Source organism: Trichosurus vulpecula, chromosome 3 (assembly GCF_011100635.1).
Source record: "Trichosurus vulpecula isolate mTriVul1 chromosome 3, mTriVul1.pri, whole genome shotgun sequence".
Classification (NCBI taxonomy): Eukaryota; Metazoa; Chordata; class Mammalia; order Diprotodontia; family Phalangeridae; genus Trichosurus; species Trichosurus vulpecula.
The window spans coordinates 355,107,366-355,129,694 of NC_050575.1; the positions used below are offsets into that span (position 1 = coordinate 355,107,366).

A 22,329-nucleotide genomic window follows, 5' to 3' on the forward strand; every position below is an offset into this window, starting at 1 on the left:
GAGGAGTTAAGGGTGATGCTGAGGTTGACTGTGAGGGTGGTGGTCCCTGAACACTAACAGAGAAGTTGAAAAGAAGGGAGGGCTTAGGGGAAAGAAAATATTCTGCTTTGTATGTACTGAGTTTGAGATAACTATGGGATATCCATTGTGAGATGTCCAATAGGCAGTTGGTTATTTGAGACTGGAGAGGTTAGGGTTGAATATAGAGATCTGGGAATCATTTACATGGAGATAATAAAACTCGTAAGAAAGTCAAGGACGGAAATTGGGGATCAACAGCAAAGAAGACAGAGGAGCAATAAGACAGGAGGAGGGCCAGGACATAGCAGTGTCATGAAAATCGAGAAAGGAGAGAATATCCAGTAGAGAAGAATGACCAATAGTCTCAAAGGCTACAGAGTTAATGCAGGATGAGGACTGAGGAAAAAGCCATTAGATTTGACAATTAAGAGATCATTAGCAAGTGCTAATTATGGGAGCAGAGGTAGCCTCTTCATCCTCCATGCCTGTTTACCTAGCTACACCTTGGGAATTTGGGAGTAGATATAGGAACTGCCCCACTGTGAACCCAACTGTAACTGGCCAGTTGGACAACACAGCTTTCTTCCCTTCTTCCTTGTGACAATTCTGTATGCTCATCCCGTTGGGAAGACCCCACCTCAGGCTCACCATGGGAACTGTTATCAACAATGATGGCATAAGGAAGCAGCTCTTAATTGCTAGTTCTAGGGCTAATGTTGAATGAAGAATTAATGTGTTAGTGAAAAGTTTTCTTAAATGGTACAATGCTGAACCTGTAGGAGAAAAATAACAAGAACCTGCATGAATTTTCAATGGGAAAACACCTGCTTGTATGTGATATGAATTTCAGATAAATGGGAAAGTATGACACAAATTTCCAAAGACATAGAAAATAGCAAAACTAAAGCACCTTTTAAAAATTGCTGAGTGTGAAAAGCAGATTATTCAAACAAAATGAATAGGAAAAAAACTGAGTATGATCCTTTAGCCAAACTGATATAGCACCATCCAGACAGGCATGAAACTTTAAAGAAACTAGATGCTTAGGGGGAAAGAATTACTTCACCTTTCTCGTACGAAAGAGAATGTTGAAGATAAGCTGGAATTAAGGCAAAAGAAGTTCCAAGCTCTTAGTACTCTCCCCAAACTTCAGCAAGCACTAGAAAATGATGAAAAACTCTCAGAAGTTGACAATCTCTGGAAATAAGTAAAGGGACTAAACAATGGGTATGCTAAAGCCTCACCATCCCAAAGATATTTATCTGTCTTAGTTTCCTTTTTCTTGGCTAAGTATGTGTACAACTATTTCTGGATGAGAAATAAAATAAGTTAATTGGTAGAGGATGTCCTATTGCTTGGCCACTTTGGTCACCTGATCTATCTCCACTAGATTTTTTTTCATGGGAATCACATCAGATCTGTCATGTGTACATCAAAATCTCCTTTAGATAACTTTAAGGCTAAGATTACAAATGAAATCCTTTCAGTAACAGAGCAGAAACTGATGAAAGTTTTTTATAAAGTTCATAAATAGACTAGAGTGATGAATAGCACGACAGTGATTATGTTGAATTTTAACAAGAAACATCAATATTTTTAATGGAAATAATCCATCTTTCAAATGCTGCTTTTTGTAAGTTTGTCGCATTTATATTTCCAAAGCTATTAAGGCTTAAAACTGCACTAAGGCTTTTAGGACACCCTGTATATACACATATAGCCTTGCTAGAACTCCTAGTGAATGAATGGGTCTCCCTTCCCTACTTTGGACACTCTCAACTTAGTAGATGCTGTCTAAGATGTAAGGAATTGTAACTTGCCCAGGCTCACACAGGTAGTGTTAGAAGGGATTACAATGCACATCCTGACTATAAGACCAGGACTCTATCCACTAAACTATGCTGTTTCTACTGATAGAAAAATTCATATGAACAAATAATAGGTTAATTTCTACCTAGATAAGTGAATTGCTCACTTTTAAGTAAATGAAAATTAAAAAACATTTGTCACTAAAGTTACAAAAAAAAAGGAGGCAGGGAGGGAGGGAGAGAGAGAGAGAGAGAGAGAAAGAGAGAGAGAGAGAGAGAGAGAGAGAGAGAAGGAGGAGAAGGAGGGAGGAAGAGAGACAGAGACAGAGACACAGAGACAGAGAGACAGGAGATAGACAGAGACAAAGAGAGAGAGAGACAGACAGACAGAGACAGAGACAGAGATTATTGGTAACTTTGGAGGGAGCAGTTTCCAGTGAATTATGAGGTCAGAAGCCAAATTTCAGAGGGTTTAAAATTGAATAAGTAGAGAAAGTGAAGGTACCTAATGTAGACAGCTTTCACAAAGAGTTTAGCAAAAGAGAGAAGATATGTAAGATGGTCGATGGGGTGGATGGTTGAATTTTGTGAGTTTTTTTTTAAAGATATAGGGGAGACATGAGTGTGTATGTAGGCAGCAGGGAAACAAACAGTAGATAGAAAGTGAAGATAAAGAGACAGAGGGTATGATAGAGGGGCCAATCTAATGTGAAGGTCAGGCTTTCATGGATTCAAAATCATATGAGATAGTAGTTCAGATCCTGATGAAAGGGCAGAGGCTAATCTGCCCAAGCTGGAAAGGGAGATTCAGAGAAAGCTAATCACAAACTAAACACCTGAAAGTAGACCTGTGTCCTTTGGATGTTTGGAGCTCCTAGGGGCCACCTTTCCACATAGCTCTCTCAGAGAATTGCCTCCTTAGTACCAGAGATGGGTGCAGCCTAGGGGTGGGATTCAGGAATTCATGGTGCTCTTCCAGAAGCCTGGGCTTTCAAGAATACAAATGATCCGTAGGAATCTTCAACTATCCTTCAGTGTTTCAGGCTGGCTCTTACAAATTACTTCAGAAACTTATTTTTATATCAGAGAAAAACGTTTAGGGACAGGTATCATGAGACAGTACACAAAGGCTTCCAATAAATATTTGTCATATAAAATCAAGTTGACAAATATTTATTGAAAAATTACTATGTGAAAGGCATTTTACCGGGTACTAAGGGGTTACAAAGAAATAGGAGCCATGGTCTCTGATCTCAAGGAATTCACATTTCAGTTAAGGAACTTAGTAGTTGTATCATATGCTGTTGTTGTTGTTTTTACAAAACCAACAAATTAAGACAGGTAGACCTGGTATGTGGGATTCTCTACAGACAATCAAGCAGTCAGCAAATACCTACTGATCTGGTCCCAACCCGAATGAATACACTGGCATGTGCATATATGAGATTCTCTTCATTTTCTTTAAAGTTTGATAAGTGTTCTCTTCATTATTAAGTCTAATAAATGCTTATTTAACTGAATTGGATTTTTACATCAAAATCATTTTTAAAGGGAAGCAAAGTGAAACTTAAGAAAGCTTAAGGATCTATGTTTATGGGGATTTCTGAAGGTATTTGCAGGAAACAAATATGTGCTCTTAGTTTGCTAATAGGAAAGGCAAGAAATGACAGTGGAAATGATGGAGAGGTAGGGAGGATTATCTAACAATAGCTTACGTGACATAAATTTTGCACATCAAATAGAAATTTTTGAAAGTTCAATACATTCTTAAAACTTACTGACAAAGCCACAAGTGCAAGTATTAGTCCATGTGACACATATAAAATATCTCACGGGTGAGGAAAGCACTGAACTATGGTGCATTTTTCAACTTCCATATGGGAGCAATCTCTCTTGCAGAATCATAGAACTGGAACAAAGCTCACGGAGTCATTCACTCTATCTCCCCGTGTCAATCACAACTATACCTGGACCATCCCAGACAAATAAAAAATCATACTATTTTAAAGGCTTCCAGAGAAAGATTTCTCAATTCATCTCACTAAGTTTCACTATTCAGCACTACCTTACTATAAAGTAATTCTTCTTAAATCTAATCTAAATCCCTCATAATACAACTTAAGCTTATTTCTGTTTTATTGGAAGCGATTTCTGATTTTACATGGGCTAATGATAAAAGTTCTGTTATGGTCTTATGTTAATCTCACCTCTCTTCGTTCTATAAATCAGTGATCTTATCTACATGAATACTCCCTCTACTGTACAAATCATACCTCAAACATGCCTGCTTTGAAAGACTTACATGGGAATGAATTTGAATGATAATGAAGTTGGCAAAAAGGAATCTTTCTCTTCCTTTGTGTGGGCTGACAGCTCTGGGTCACGTGTCGATTCAGGATTTACAGAGCAGGAGTCAACTCCTTGACTCTAAATACAAATCAATGACAATGAAATCGAATTTTAAACTTGGAGATGAAACATATTTTCAGGAGGAACTTGACTGTAACAATAAGTCAATAAAATTGGTCAAGTCAACTGGGTGCAGAGCTAGAAGATCAAGGAGGCAGCATGATGATACCTGGGAAGGCACTGGATTTAGAGTTAGTTCCTGGGCTTGAATCTCACCTCTCCACTTAATAACAGTGTGACTTTGGGAAAATCACATAACCTCTCCAGGCATGTTTTCTCATTTATAAAATGAGGGGAGGAGACTAGATGAGCTCAAAAGTCTCTTCCATACCTAAATCTACGGTCCTAAGGATTATGCCCATGAAAGCTGAATTTGTTCTCTCAAACACTTTATGAAAGTCTCCTGGCCGTGTCTAGAAGTCACATGCTAACCAAAGTGCAGTATGAAGAGACAATTCATTTTAATTATCACTACTACATTTAATTGTCACTACTACAAAGTGATTTCAGTGAATAAAGCAATTCTATAGCAACATGGACCAAATATTAGGATTGTCGGGATGACTGAATTGACCCTGTCTCTTACTATTCTGTTCAATCACGTGGGCATAGCTTAGAAAAATCAGAAAAACCAGTACTGCCAGAAGTGACTGATAGTCTACTATTAGGAAATTTTTGCTGTTGAATAGTTTCTGTCATGTCCAACTCTCTGCTAACCCATTGGGAGTTTCTCGGCAAATATACTAGAATGATTTGCCATTTGCTTCTCCATTTCATTTTGAGATGAGGAATTAAGGCAAACAGGATTTAGTAACTTGCCCAGGTTACACAGCCAGTAAGTGTCTGAGACCAGATTTGAACTTAGGAAGATAAGTCATCCTGACTCCAGGCTGGGCACTCTATCCACTGTACCACCTAGCTGTGTCACATATCTGTGACATAAAAACAACAAATATTCATAAAACTTATTTAGCAGAGAAGGTAATAAGAAAGAGCAGAAGGAGTTTTGTATTTCCTCTGTGTTCTTCTAAGGAGAGAATGGAGTTCAAAATCCCAGACCTGATGGTTCCCTTACATTTAATTTTTTGACACCTTATTAAAATCATTGACAGGTATTCCACTGTAATGGATGTAATGATGCAATAGTAAGCAAGAGATTTGTGGTTTAAAAAAACCTAGTCTTCTAAGCCATCTACATTAGTTTTTTTAAATCATGTAGGACATATTTCCATATTAGTCACTTGTGAAAGAAGAAACAAACTTATGATCTTAATAGGAAGACTTTATGAATAAGGAAGGAAATGCATGCAAGCTATTTAAAGCTAGTTTTAAGGATGTTCCTGAAGCAATGTGAGATTATATTCATTCAATCTTGCCACTCAAAGACTTTATGGGACTATTAACTGACTGTTTTTCTGAGTCTAACTCCAGGTGTGAGTATCAAGGAAGGCTGACCCAAGATGCCAGCAGCCCTGTGAGAGGGCAAGCATAAGCTGCAGGTATGATTTCTTGGAAAAGTTGAGAGGGCAACTGTTCTGAGGTATATTGAGGTGGGACCCTTTTGACTTGATTTTCTTAACTGAAGCCTGGCAGACTAGGCCTGGCTCAATGCAGCTTGTAGTTTGACATAACTTCTGCCTGGAATTGATAGGAAGCTGGGGAAAATATGGTCCCCTTACTCTGAGTCCCTACTCTCTTGGTGGCAAAGGAGTTAGCAATGAACTCCAGCACATACATAAACACATTAAATAACCAATTTTTATCACAGTACATACAATATCATAAACTTTTGTCATGCCATGTTTCTTTGATGGCATTTACAGAATAAGCCACAAGCCATTCTTCTTTTAACATTACTAATTGTAACAATGCTTTAGACAAGCTTGATATTAACCAAATAGCAAAATAACTCCTTAAGGGAGATATCATCCTTGGTGAGGAAATTAATAATGAGTGAATGTAAAATATAAGAAACTGGGTTCTGATGTGAATTTCTTAAACAGAACAATGGGTCAAGGTTCCAATTTTGAATTTGTAAAATGATTAGGGTTATAAGGATTAGAAATGGTAACTTAAAAATGCGCTAAGGTGACTTTTGTAGGAGAATGGACAGAAAGCTGGTTCCTATAAGAAGACAAGAGGAAGGTGCTGGGATGCTGTGCTGAGAGCAAATGCCAAGGTCCCAAAGACTTGATGCTCCCTGCTGGACAGCTATACTGGAAAAGACTTTTTGAATCTTAAAGGGACAATTGCATCATTGTTTTCCTTTGGGTCTCTGTATCTGTATTTACAAAGGGGACTGCCCCCTTTGATTTATCAATGCATCGGAGATTTTGAGGAATGGAAACTTTAGAAAAGGATAATGGGGATGCAACTTATATCAGCAATGATGTGTGAAGTCTTCAGATTAGTATAAAGAAGAGGGGGGACTGTATGGGGTGGATAATTGTGAAGACTTCACAGGGTATGTCTAATGGAGAGGTTTTGGGATTTGGCCTTGTAATTTTGGGAAGGCATGCTCTTACCTCTCTCTCTCAGATGTTAGAAGATAACGAACTTCCTGTGAGTTATTTGTTTTCTGCTCTGGGAAGGGTCTCTCCTTCCCCCATCCCATTTCTCCTCCTAGACTTTCAGAGGCCACCCTGGCAGTTGAGTTCTGATAGGGAAAAACCTGAACGAACCGGGTCAATCTGTGGTCCTCTGTGTAGTTTTCGCGCCTAGACTGTAAGCCCACCCACCCCAGCCAATGGTGAGAAGGGATAGAGGTGGGTGGGAATCTTCTTCATTAAGAGTATAAATTAAGGCAGGTTCCCTTTTACCTCGCCTCCTCCCTTATGGAGATGTGCCCAAGTCTTGCAAGGTTTGTATAATAAATTTACTTTGTTTCGCTTAAAAAAAATTCATAAAAAAATAAAATGAAAAAGTATGCTTTGACCTGCATTCAGAGTCTATCGGTTCTTTATCTGGATGTGGATAGCATTTTCCATCAAGAGTCCTTTGTAATAATTGTCTTAGATCATTGTTTTGCTGAGAAGATATAAGTCATTCATAGCTGATTATCACACAATATTGCTGTTACTATGTACAATGATTTCCTGATTCTGCTAATTTCACTTTGCATCAGTTTGCACAAGTTTTTCCAGGTTTTTCTGAAATCTTCCTGCTCATCATTTCTTATTGCACAATAGTATTCCATTACATTATATATCAAAACTTGTCCAGCCACTCCTCAATTGATGGGCAACCCCTCAATTTCCAATATTTTGCCACCATGAAAAGAGCTGCTCTAAATATGTTTTCACATGTAGGTCCTTTCCCCTTATTTATTATCTCTCTGGGATACAGACCTAGTAGTGGTATTGCTGGATTAAAGGGTATGCACAGTTTGGTTGCCCTTTGGGCATAATTCCAAATTGCTCTCCAGAATGGTTGAATAAGTTCACAACTCCACCAATAGTGCATTGGAGTGCCAATTTTTCCACATCCTCTCCAACATTTATCGTTTTCCTTTTTTATCATATTAGCCAATCTGATAGGTGTGAAGTGATACCTCAGAGTTGTACTAATTTTTATTTCTCTAATCAAAAGTGATTTAGAGCACTTCTTCCAATAAATAGCTTTAATTTCATCAACTGAAAACTGCCTATTCATATCCTTTAACCATTTATCAATTGGAGATGTACTTTAGGTTCTTAACTAAAAAGTTGTTTCTTTTAGGATCAGGGCTAAAAAGGCTTTAAGAATTGGCCATCATTTTATAGAAAAGAAAATTAGGTTTCAAAAAAAGAAAACACTGCTGAACATCATGTTAGTGACAAAGTTGGGGTTGGAAAAAAGCCTAAATCCAGGGCTCTTTGCTATAGCATAGTCACCAAGGGGTAGCCTAGAGCTTCTCGTGGGTGAGAAAGAAACATGGAGATTTGAGATAGTGATGAGCCTCCAGGCTCAGGGTAATGTACCTTCTCTCTTCAGGGTTCACCCCAACTTACACATGATGCCAATTATGAGTGATTAGCACAAAAAATTAATAGTAAACACTAAGATTGACTCATAGATACATTCAAAGACCTAGGGTTAGAGGAAAAATAGAATCCGGATTACAATTTTAGGGATTAATGTGCCACTACAATGAAACCAAAGGAAGGGAAAGGATCAAGATTATTTCCAGAGGCTAAGTTTCTGAATTCCATCCCCCATAATGCTGAGTCCTGATCTTTAAAGGAAATTCCCTGGACTATATTTCCCAGAAGGCTGTGCATGGACCACAATGTGAGGACATCACTAAGCACAGATTTTGACTGGATGAGGATGTTACATAGTGTGTGAAGATTAAAAAGTGCTACAAAATGTTTCATAGGCAAGTCTAGCACAAGCAGCAGAGATGTAGGCAGCAACAGAGATGAGAGCAGAAGAAAGGGCAGCCATATAAAGAGAAGACAAACTGCATGGACTTGGCCATGCTATCCTTACCAATGACCTCTCTTCTAGACTGTGGACCATGATGATGGCTACAAGAGATGCAGCAGACGGTTGCAGTGCTTATACAGCCCTTGAGAGTCCACATTCTAGCCTACTATGCCAACATTGAAGAGGAAGCTGATGAGGAAGAGCAAATTCAGACTATAAGTCTCAATGCTGTGTCTCTGTCCTGAAGTTTTGAAGATGCAGAAGGATCAAACGGTGAGCACTCCCCTAGAGGCACAAGAGATGACAACAATTTGCACAGAAGTTCCAGGCACATGTACTATTTAATTTTCTTAATTCTAGATTATCTCACTAATTTATTTTAATTAAATGCCTTTTGCTTTTCAATTAATGTATCATTTGGTATGGTCTGGCATAGAGATGTATTGGTAAGGGCTCAAGTCATGGTTTTGAATAGATGACTTCCAAAACAATATTGAACACTTAGTTTTAGCTAGGAGGACAAGTACAGATCATATTGAAGGATACAGTTTAAAGAATGGACCCAAGATGTGGAATGTATGATTAATTAAATATTTGCATTTGAGAAGTTTGAAACTATTTTTTAGGAAAATGATTTAACTGGAATTTCAATTTGAGATGAAAGATAATTCCTATAGAGGGAGGTTAAAAAGAAACATTTAGTGGGTATTAATATTGACTTTCAACTTCTAAATAAATAGGATTTTTTATCTTTTTAACTAGAGGGGATAAAAATCACTGGTAAAAACAGACAGGATTGAAATGATTTCACACAAAATGGTCCATTTTCTATTTGATCCAATTGAATACTGTTAAGTTTTTACTTTGTAATTGGTACAGCAAGCCCTTCCCTTTGAAAAGATCCTTCTGCATGCACTCAGGTCCTGTTCCTATATAACATGTGGGAATCTCCTCTGCAAAATGTTAAGATCTTCTACAGCTGTATTTTTTTGGCAGAATCTTTTTTAATTTACTCTAATTTAGTTTAGAAAGCATCTTGATCAGCCTGCCAACTTAACCTATTCTAATAATTACCATAATAAATCATTTTAACCCACACAATTATTTAACCTCCATCAAAAAAATTAACTCTCCAAAATATGATGGATTACTACTTTTGACAACTGTTGAGAATATATGCATTGAGACTGGTATTCAAGCCAATTCAACCCAACTAATATAAAGGAAAAATGCTTTATTAAAATTAAAACTCTTCCAAATGCATATATTATAAAATGTTCAAGGTCACCCATTACCTACCTAGCAAATGAGGGATGGCATACATCTTTGCTGCATATTTTAAGTATAGCAACCCCTGTGGGTTTCTTTATGAGGTTCTGCTAGTATCAGTTTAGGAAGTTCATAATGTTCTGTTTTGAAAATATTTGTCACATCATTTAAAGGTCTCATTCCTATAAACAATTAGTGTGCTAATGCAGTGAAGTATATGGATGTTTAAAATCCTTATATGACTTGGTACAGTGGAAAGATTAGATTTAAAGTTAAAGATCTGAGTTCAAATTCCAGATATTTTCTTGCTATCTGTGTAAAGTGGTACAAATTCTTTAATCTATTTGTCTATTTTCATCCATAAAGTGAAGGGGTTAGGTTATATAACCACTAAGGTCACCTCCATTTCAAAATCCTATGACTTCAGAGTTGTTTTAAAATAAGAACTCATGAGAACTCCAGTTTTTGTCCTAGCAAATGTTTGTTTCTTTTAATGAATCCAGCCCAAAGTTTTAGTCAGTCAGTCAGTAGATAGATATACATTAAGTGTCTATTATTTGTCAAATGACGTGGCAAATTCTGGGGATACAAAAAGAAGCAAAAGACAGGCCCTGCCTTCAAGGAGTTTACAATCTAATAGAGGAGACAATAAGTAGACAAATTTATGCAAACAAGCCATATACAGGATAAAAAGGAAATGAGAAAGGGAAGCAATTAAGAGGAATTGCGGAAGGCTTCCTGAATAAGGTAGAATTTTTGTTGACACTTAAAGGAAGCCAGGGGGGTCAGTATCAGTAGTCAAACCCAGGAGGGCGAGGGTGCCAAGTATGGGGGACAGCCAGAGAAAAATATCCAGAGTGAGATCGGGGTCTGCCAAGAGGCCAGTATCACTGGATCAAAAGGTTAGGGAGTAAGTTATTGATTGATTGTTGTACTTCCTTCTTGAACAGGACCAAAATGACATCACAATGTTGGGATCAAGGTACCAGGCGCAGACTGTGGCTGTTCAGTTCAATAGGCTCTACCACAGGTTGGGCACAAATAGTCCACATTAACATTTGGGGTAGAGCTATCTCTAAATTTGCTCATCTCATGTTTCTTTTGAGCTACTGCAATTCTGCTTCACTCATAGAGCACAGCACCTTCTTTACTATGGGCATGCCATGCTGGGTGGTCCTGTGCCAGTGTCTCCCAAGTCTCACAATTGATTCCAAAGTTCTTCAGAGAGACCTTGGGAGTAAGTTTTGAGAAGACTGGAAAGGCTTTGAATGTCAAATAGAAGATTTTTTTATTTGATCCTGGAGACAACAGGAAACTACTGGAGTTTATTGAGTACAGGGTGACATAGTTGGATCTGCACTTTAGGAAAATCACTTTGGTGACAGAATGGAAGATAGATTGGAGTGAGCAGACATTAAACACACCAGTAGACTACTGCAATAATCCAGGCATGAGGCAATGTGGGCCTGCACCAGAGCAGTGGCAGTGTCATAGGAGAAAAAGGGAAATACTTAAGAAATGTTGCAAAAGTGAAATCAGGAGATTCTTGGCAACAGACTGGAGGTGGGAGAGTTTTAGATAATTTTCCTCTGTTATGCACTGAAGAATAGGAAAAATATTTTTTTTTCATTTTGTGCCATGAAACTTCAAATGAGAAGGCCCTCCCAGGAACTCAGAGAGAAAAATAGAAAAGACAACGGTAGAAGCAAAACATTTTCCTCAGCTCAAACAGCTAAATGAAAATTTCCTAGCTATAAAAATATTGCTTGGAGACCCAACTGCTTCTCTAGAAGACCCTGAACCTATTTTGTTTTATATCTGCACTTTTTTTTGGTCCTGAACAAAAAGTCTCTTATCACTGATTACCTGTAAGAGAACATGTTCTTCTTTACTGGAGCAGTAGTTTGGTTCACACTGCGTCCTTCTTCATGTATTTTTTTGTCACAGAATGAAATCTTTTTCCTTCATTTACATTATTTGCTTTTCTTCCCCTTGATCTACATTCTCAATAAAATAAATTTTTAAAATTCTATATAAAATAATCTCTTTTTTGGTAAAGAAAAACCTGTGAGATTAATAATCATTTTCTTTGGGCTGCTAAGTGGCACATTGAATAGAGCACCAGCCCTGGAGTCAAAAGGATCTGAGCTCAAATCTGGCCTAAGATACTTGACACTTACTAGCTATATGACCTTGGGCAAGTCACTTAACCCCTATTACATCGCCTACCCCCTCAAGAAAAAATAAATTAAAAATAATCATTTTCTTTCTTTACTAGATCTTCCCTAAGAAACTTTTCAGCTGTTGATAATAAATGAATTATTGTTATTCAGCTTCAAGAACTACCAATTTTTTTTAAAAATCAAGTGTCTATTATAATCCCCCAAAAAAGGAAAAGAAAAGCAAGTTCCATCTTTAAGCACTTAGATTTCTTCTACTCTGGTCTTATTCATCCATCCATCCACCCATCCATCCATCCATTCAATAAGCCTTTATTAAGCATAAATTATGTGCCAGGCATAGTGCAAGACATTGTAGATGCAAACAGTATCTGAGCTCAAGGAATTTACATTGTAGTGTAATTTGGTTTATTTGTTTTACAATTCTGAAAAGATGGCTTAGTGAATAGTCTATGGTCCTACAAATCTGCTCCAACTCAAAAGAGTAGAAATTGCACCAAATAAGACCATCAATGAAAAAAAATAAAAAATAAAGAAACCTTCATGGGAGGAATTTCACAGGAAACCTAAAAGAAACACAAAGAAATTAGTAGACAAAAATAAAGTTCCAATACACTAGACAAGTACTCTAGGTAAAGGTAAGTAAAGATAAATCTCTAAAAGGAAAGAAAAAGACTGATATAATAAGACCTACGTTTCTCAAAGAGATAGTAGACATACTGCAAGAGCCTCCTGAATGGCTTAAAAGCAAAATAAAAAACATAAAGTAAATCTGTCATTTACAAGATTAGAAGCAAGTTTACTTAAGGAAGAATTCAAGAAGATAAGCACAAGAATTAACAACATAGAGAAGAGAGTGGAAAATTGTCAATAAAACAAATGGACTCTCTGAGCAGAATTTTAGGTAAATTATCTCTCCTTTGCCTAACAGGTAATTTTTAATCACTGGACTCTCTGGAACAATATTAAAAAAAATAGTCTGGCCACTGTATTTCAAAAAATCATAAAAAAAACTCCATAAATCTATTAGACCCACAAGACAAAGTTAAGATAGAAAGAATCCACTGATTATCTCCTGGAAGAAATCTCAAAAGGAAAAGTCCCAGAAGTGTCATAGCCAAAAAGACAGAGCACCCAGATCAAAGAAAATTAATATTGCAAAGCATCTAAAAATAAGTAGTTTTGATGCTAAGAATATACAATCAGAATCACACAAAACCTAGCAGATTCTACTCTAAATTAGAGAAGAACTTGGGATACAATATTCCTAAAAGCAAAATATATAGGCTTACAATCGAGACTAACCGACTCTGCAAAATTGAGTATGATACTATATGGAATAAAAATTATCCCCTTAATGGAATGGAGGACTTTCAAGTATCTCTGATGAAAAGACCAGAGTTGAATAGGAACTTCTATATGTGAACACAAGAATCCAGAAAAATATAAAAGGAAATTTATTTGAACAACTCAAAGAGGCTTTATAATGATGTCTTGCTAATATTCCAAAGGGGGAGGGGGGAGAGAAACAAGTGTCCCTTCAGAACCTTAATGTTTTAATGTTTTCAAAAAAATATCGAGGGAATTAAATAAGAAAAACAGATGACCTAGGGGTGAATTGATTCTGTTCTGAGAGTCTGAAGAGGGAGAAAGAAAGGAAAGCAAAAGGGATACTCTACAAATGAGGAAGAAAGCAGGGGTGAGAGTGGGGATGGTATTTTCTCTTTGTTATAAATTGGAGTCCAAGAGAAGAGTATCCACGTTTGGACAAAGGAATAGAGGCAGCAGGTGTCGGATGAGTTTCACTCTTATCTGAAATAAACACATCTACTCAACATAAACAGTTAGATGTAGACATACCTCAAACTCAAGAGGGAAATAAGTGGGGATGGGGGGGGGTGGAGGTGGGATAGGGGAGATTAAGAAGAGGGATGATAATAAACTTTCTGATCCTAAAGGGTGGATTAAAAGGGAAAAAAAAGAGCTAGGTTCTCCATTGATTGGAGAATAACTGAATAAATTTTGCTTGCATTGTAAGAAATGACAAAAGAGATGAATGCAAAGAATCCTGGGTAATATGAACTGCAATGTAAATCAAATAGAACCAAGAGAACCAATATACAAATACACCACTATGAAGAAAACAACTTGGAAAGACTTAACTCTGATCAATGCAATGACCGACTATGTCTTCAGTGGATCAATGACAAAGCATGTCATCTCCTAACGAGAAGTGATGGATTCAAGGTACTCAAAGGGGCATACATTTATGGACATAGCTTCTGTGTGTATTTGCTTTTCTTGACTGTGCTTAGTTGTTACAACGTGGTGTTTTTTTTTTTTCTCTAGGCATTTTTTGGTGAAGGGGAGTGGAGGAAGGGAGAGAGTTAGCAACACAATTGCCGGAAAAAAAAAGTAGGCCACTAAGACATTTTGTTTTAGTGCACAAGAACAGAAAAAAAATTTAGAAAGAAGCACAATCAAGCAAGACAGCTTTGAAAATGATGTTATAGACTTTTTTTTTGAAAAAGCAGTACGAAATTGAGATCATTGGTTTCATATACAATCCTTTTGTTGTGTTCTGCTATATACATGAAAATGCTCTCTTTTTTTTTGCTAAGTTCAAAATGAAAAAATGAAGTTTGGGCAAAAAATGAATGACTCAAAGATCAAATCATGGAAACACTAAAAAGTTATATTTGAGAGGATGATAATAAAGAATAGCATAGCAAAACACATGGGATGTTATGAAAGCACTCCTTGAAGCAAGATTTCTTTTTTTTTAATTCCCTGTCAAAGCAAAGATTTAAGTTTCTTTTTTATTAGACCAGAGTAGGAAGAGGCCAAGTTGTTACAGAAGCATACACAGTATCTAAAAGGGATTAAATTATTATCCCCATTCATAGCTCCTAGGCTTGAATATTTATTTGTCATTGATATAGGGAAAAGCCACAAACCAGACATTATGCAGGATGAGAATCAATGCCAAATCTGCAGGTGTTTTCTCCAAGCTACTGGGTGTTTCCTAGACTTCCAAATTTTCACAGATTTAGACCTAGAAAGGATCTCTTCATTTTACAAATGAAGAAACTGAGTCCAGAAAGGATGACTTGACTAAGGTCACATATTAAGAGGCAGAGCTGAAATGTCACTGATCAGATCTGAGAGTCTGAATTGATATTAGCATGATGGCTCTTCTAGGATGAATGTATTAAATATCACCTGACCCAATATTCCACTGCCAAAGCTTCAAACGGGGCAGCCAGGTGCTGAAGTGAGTAGAGCACTGGCCCTGGAATCAAGAGGACCTGAGTTCAAAACTGGCCTCAGTCACTTGACACATTTACTAGCTGTATGACCTTGGGCAAGTCACTTAACCCCAAGTGCCACGCCTTCCCCCCTCCAGAGGGGGGAAAAAAACAAGACAAAGCTTCAAACAAATTCATAAGCTGCCACACCATAGTCAGGCTGAATTATATTGGCATCCCCAGTTCAGGTGAGCACTTTCACTTTATGAATCTTGGGTTTTACAGCAATCCTTTCCAGTACATTTTCTAAATTGTTATGCACTGCCCCCCACCCCGCCCCCTGCTCCACCCCAAATCAGCATTCCACAGACTGAAAGTGCTGTTACTTAATGTGGTAATCAATGGGGTGACCAATTATTACTTCAATGAACTGATGGGGAAGCATGTTTTTTTCCTCCTGGTGGAGAAAGAGTAGCCAACAAGAGGGAAATGATGTATGTGTTGTCAGACGTGGTAAGTGTGTAGATTTGTTCTTCTTAGATTAATTTTTTGTTGCAAGAGAGGGTTCTAGTAGGGGTGGGGAGGGAGGCTCTGGGAAGTTACAGTAACATAAGAAAGAGCATAAATAAAACATTTTTTCAGTTTTACAAATTACAGCAATATATCCAAAAAATGATTGATAATGGCTAGGTTGGTTTCACATCAAGAATATAAGCATGTTTCTATATGGGGGAAATTATTATCAAAATTAACCATATTAATCATATAAATAACATAAAATATATTAAAAATGAAGAAAATTTCACCAATAAAATATTATCTATGAAGACAAAACTACTAACACATGGTGATGGAAAGATGTTTTATTAATATAATCATATTGGACTTAAATTTGGGAATAATGCTATGTAGGAACTGAGTTTGAGGTAACCTAAACCTGTTCCCTCCCCAGAGACTAAAGTGGTATATGGGTTAATGCCCCTGAGGTATTGAAGGAAATGTTTGTAGGTTTGTTACTTCTATAACTCTAAACTAAATATTCCTCTGTAAAAGATCATTTGACTATTAAATAGAATTAGGATACTTGGCCCCCTAAAATTGGGAGAACACAATCAGTGGGGGCTTCAGCCAATAGCAGAGACAAGATATCACCCTGCCCCCCAACCCTCATAGGGTAGTGGAGGAGCCTGGGGGAACACACCTGGACCTCAGGCAGGACCAGAGAATAACTGTTACATAAAGAAATAATGGTAAGAAAAGTAGCAGTAAACGCCCACTCTCCCAAAATAAATACACTATCAGTAAGAAGAGAAGACATATGTTGCAAAAATGTGTGGATTGAGCAGCTACCTAGAAAGCCTACACATGTGAAATATACAATGTTCCAAAAGTTTTAGGGCAGTTTTAAGCTTTAATAGCTTAATACCCAGTACATAACAAAAGTGAAAACATGGAGGAGCACACATAAAAGGTATGTGTGTATTAGTGTTGCACAGATAATTAGCTCACCCTTTTGACACTACAGGTCCTGTTACTGGAAGGCAAGTTTCTCCCTGGCCTAACAGTCTCCTAACCAGCTGTAAGTGATTAGACATTCCCCACTGGTATCATGGCTGCTGCTAGACATAGTCCTTCTGTATACATAGGTAAAAGCCAAAATGCAATAGCTCGAAACAAACATGAGATGCACAAATTTAGAGATGTCTCCCTCCCAACTGGTCGTACAGATCCTTTGTGCCTGACCTGTGGTAGAGCGTTCCAAATTCACATTGGTGCGATCTGCAGCCACAGCCCAACACACTGTACACTGACCCCAACATAGAGATGTCATTTTGGTGCTCTTCGAGCACAAAGGACAAACAACAACAGCAACATGGATGTAGAGTTTAGGCTTCAAACTTCTAGCTTCAAGTAACCTTTTCCCTTTAAGAGTAGAAAACTTTGGAGCAGCTAGGTGGTGCAATGAGTAGAACGTCAGCCCTGGAGTCAGGAGGACCCGAGTTCAAATTTGACCTCAGACACTTGACACACGTACTAGCTGTGTGACCTTGGGCAAGTCACTTAACTCCAATTTCCCCCCTCCAAAAAAAAAGAGTAGAAAACTTTCCCAGAGGCTTAAACTTGAAACTTTTTTAGTGTAAAAGGCAGATTTTTCACATCCACAACACAAGATCAGGGGAGAAAATTCCTTCCTTATTTATTTCTCCTTACAAAGAAAGAAAACAACTAGTCAGCTCCCCTAAGTGGCTTTTCTCTTCAGATGTTTTCACCTTCCAGGAATCAAGTTCTTTTAGAACACAGAACAGTTAGACAACTAGAGTCCACCTACAATCCATCTGTCTTTGAATCTATTATGTTTGCAGCTGAATCGTAATGCATTATTCCAAGCACCTATCACTTTTAGGGTTAGAAATTCCTTGTAACTCTCTTTCATTTCAGCATCTTAATCATGCACATGCAAGTCTCATTTAGAAACCCTGAGAGTCTTCCCCTCCCAGATTGATTCTTTTGAGTAGGCAAACAAGGCCATCTTTTGCCTCAACTCTTAACCTGACCTTAAAACACTGAATGAGTGTTGCCTCAGACAAACTGAGACCTAGGAAAGACCTTAGTTTAGGAAGACGAAGGTCTCCCACTGCATCCAGGGTCATCTCTAGTCATCCTGACATTTTGCCATTGGACTCAGATGACTCTGGAGGAGACAGTGAGGCTGATGACTTTACATAGCCCTGCCTCACCTAAATCCAATTCACTTGCAAGTAAAGATATCACCCTCATGATGTCATTGGTCCCCTTCAAAATGAAGGATGAACAACAAGGGACATTCTACCAAAGAATCTTTCTGAGCTATGTGGGTTTCAGACCTTGTGTATTTTTCCACTTCTCCCAAGATTCTTAGGTCTCGTAAGCAAATGAAAGGGAAATTGAAAAGTTAAGGACAAAACTCCAAAAGGGGCCACACCAAAGTAACACCTTCCATCTCAATTTTTTCTACCAAATTTCTGCTTTTATTTTATGTTTCCAGGAATATGCCATCCAGGCTTTGAGCCAACCTATATTCTCCCCTCCCTTCATGAAGAAATTGTGGTCATTGCAAATTATGCAGGATACCTCAAGTTGTCTGTAAGCAACAACAAAGCATAAAGAAATTAGAATATTGTATACTAATTTCATAGCATAACCTGTTCAATATACAGACAGGTACCTGTAACCAACAGGAAATTCTGCTGAAGAGTTGATTTACAGAAAGACAGATTGACCAAAGGTCTCTTGGTTTCAGACATGCAGTGACCTCTGCCTGAAGCCATCCACCTCAATTGCCTATAATAAAGAGTCATCCTTTTCCAAATTAACTTTGGCTATTGAAAGTCAAACTCATTTACACTTTGTAGGAAACATGCTGGCAAAAAGTTAATATTCATTTAGAAAAAAAAGTGACAAAAAGCCTATTTAGAAGGTGGTATATCAAATAATTCTCGGTTTTTATCTGACTACTTGGACCAGAAATCAAAGATGAAACTATTTTTTAAGATATCTAGGGGTAGGGATTCTTCCCTTAGTAGTTTATCTAACTGACTGTTCTTCCTTAATAGTCAAAACTAGCCAAGAAGGTAGGAAATGTTCATGGGAAATCCTTTCTCGATCCCTCTAATAATGTTAGTGATTGTCTACTACTCAAATTGTAATTTATTTACTAATCTGTTTATGGTTTTTGCTCCTCCTTTGAGAGAAAGGATATATAGATAGACATAGAGATAGATATAAACATAGACATAGATGAAGATATAAATTATAGATATATAGATTTTTTTTTCTTTTTGATTTTTGTATCTTCAGTCTCTAGAGGACATCCTGCAAAAGGGATAAAGAGTCTGGCTTACAATCAGAAAGACATGGGTTCAAGATGGGCCTCTAAAAACTATTTTTGGTCTGACTAGGGAAGGAAACTCATGTAACATCTCAGTCATTGAAGGTGCCGATCTGTACCTGCAGAGGGAGTTTCCTCATTGGAAGAAACCTATTACCAATGAACTCATAGGACAAATCTAAAGAACCAAAAAGATCTCTGGCCCCAAACATATTGCCTTGTGCATGATAGGCACTTAATAAATATGTATTTGATTGAGTTCAATTTACTTAGAGGGAGCCATTTCTTAACCCTCTCATCTGTAGGTTAAATAACTTCAAATTATTTAATTTTTTCCTCCTAAGATCTATTTTCCATTGAAAAACAATGTTGTTTGCTCTTTGTCATACTCTCAAAAAATGTTTTAAAATCTAAAACTGGACCTAATATCATAATAAATTCTGAACAATGTCAAGCATATCCATTATATATACATTTATAATGTGTGTGTGTGTATATATATATACACACACACACACACACACACACACACATACGTGTGTGTGGGTATACATAAAATCACCCACTATGCAGAGCACTGTGCATTTAGGGCAAATGAAAAGTTTAGATGAGACAAATAGGCTATTCAGTCATTAAACACTTATTAAGCACCTACTATGTTCCAGGAACTATGGGAATTGCTGAACTAAATTTAAAACAGATCTGTTTTACGTATTTGCAACATAGTGATCCCAAAGATACTTCCAATTAGAAACTAATGTTAAATTACAGGATACTGGTTAAATATTGCCTTATTTGATATGTTTCAGTTTATTTGCTGGAACCAGCTTGTACTGGCTCCTGAGGGCTGATTGTTAAATTTTCAGTGTGAACATTTACACCTTGGAAATCTGCAAATGCTACAAATCAGAGTTTGATTTGTTGTTTTGTTAATTGTCTAGACTTAGGAAAAGTGATGGAGAAAATGTTAATAGTGCAGATTAAACTTGAACATGTGTCGTGTGCGTATGTGCACATGTGTGTTTTGAGAGTGAGTTGTTAAACATTTACCAGCACATCACTGTATATTTCCCCCTGAAAATCCCCTATGGGGCTCCTGTAGCCTGAGCTGCCCATAATCCAAGCCCCAAAGTCACATGCCAGAGAAAGAGCTCCATTTGTTAGCCCTTACTGTAGTACTCCAAGACTGAGGACTCTAATCCTCATGGCAATAAATATTTCCACCTACTATTAGAAATTGGGTTTATATAATATTCTTGCAAGTGAGATATATGTTTTGATTTTATAGTTGATAATTCAAAAAAGTCCACTCTTTTGCAATAGTCAGAGAAATTTGGTAATTGGCAAATAAAAGCTGGAAAATGTAGAGTATCTTCGTTTTGAGCTAAGAGCACACTGTTTCATAATTTATATTGCCAATGCGATACCCACACCAGCTGCTATGAATATGCCAGTGTATTCCCAGGTTTGAATCACAAGATATAAGATTCTCTTCATTGAAGATGAAACCAAGACGTTTATTCAAACACCAGAAAGCCAAATCCACCATAGTAATAAAGAGGTCTATACACATTACCAATGCAAGGGGCACCAACATCCCCAAGTCTTCCCTCTGTCAGGCCGCCCCACAAACAAGCTCCCTCAAGCAAAATGACTCCCTCTCTCACTCACACAACCGCTCTGCCGGCTCTCTGTCTCCCAGCTCTGACTGCTCTACCTCATCACCCACTCATTTCCTGCTCCACCCCATTGGTAAGCTCCTCCCACCACAGGCTCATGTGACTCAGGGGCTCAAAGCAGGTCACATAGGCCTATTAATGAATAGGAAAGATCTTCCCATTGCATCAGCATTACATAATTTGAGATGGGAAAGCTGGCCGGTCTGATACTAAGAGAGTAACAATTTTTTGCCCATGCCCTTGGTAAGTTTATAAACTTTTTTTGGGGATCAAATTTCACAGTTTTTGAAAACTGGTTGAATATGAATAAACAGTATCATAATAATAGGATCACTAATAGTGTTGTGTTGGTGTTTGACAACCAGATCCCCCCCCCAAAAAAAATTATATGCATGACATACTTTTGAGCTTATTGCATCATTATTATCTTCTCCAGCACTTTTTAAACTCCATACAATCCACAAGACAATAAATCAAGTCCTGATTTGTAGCATTTGCCAATTTCCAAGGAGTAAATGATCATACTGAAAATTTAACAATCTACTGGCTCCAGCACACCCTTGAAGATTATAGATTTAGATAAGGAAAGGACCCAGAGGCCCCCTAGTCCAACCTTCCCATTTTCAAGTAAACCTAAGTCCAAATCTCTTGTGCTGACAGGAGAAATGATTATGGAAAAGGGGTCAGCCTTTTTCATCAACATGAGCGACAACTGCTGACCAACTGCCACCAACAGGCAGATAAGCCCTGGAGTCCTGGTAGTGCCAGCACTACCGGATCTACCACTCCTGCTTCCATCCTAGTAATCAGATCCGTCATCCAGAGCAGCAACTGCTACGAAGGGCCCAGCCAGGCCCACCAAATGTTAACCCACTGCTACACAGAGGGTAGGGAAGCCAGCCTAGCTGACACGTCGAGGGAGAAAAAAGAGGCAGCATGTCCCAGGGAAGTATAACCAGTAGCACCACCTTGACCACCATCTTCCCTCAGACCTCGATGGAAATGGCCCAGGATCCAAACCTAGGAACCCTGAGAGTAACACTGCTTCCAGCTCAGTGCCTTCAGCCATGATTCTGTAATACCTATGGAGGTACAACCTGGCAAGTGCTCCCAAAGGTGCTACAACCACAGCTATTGAATGAATGACCAGAAAATTCTTGCCATGTAAGTCCTTGGCATTGTCAAGTGGTTCAACATCAGAAACTGATATAATTTTATCATTAAAGAAGAGGCATTAACATCTGCCTTGCTGTTCCACCCTAAGGACTATGGGACTTTTCCATCTGACTTCAACCAATCAGTCCATAAACATTAAATACCTACTTTGTTCTATGCACTACACTAAGCAACTCGCAGCTGAAACATTCCATATTGTCTCCCATGTTAGAATGTGAGATAAGAGCAAGGACTGTCTACCTTTTCTTTGTATCCCCAGCACTT

At 37.8% G+C, this 22,329-nt stretch overlaps 1 pseudogene; it reads left to right on the forward strand.

The window, feature by feature from the left end:
- The first annotated feature begins 670 nt into the window (after positions 1 to 670).
- LOC118842595 lies at positions 671 to 21,844 on the forward strand (annotated as a pseudogene).
- Positions 21,845 to 22,329: the final 485 nt, after the last annotated feature.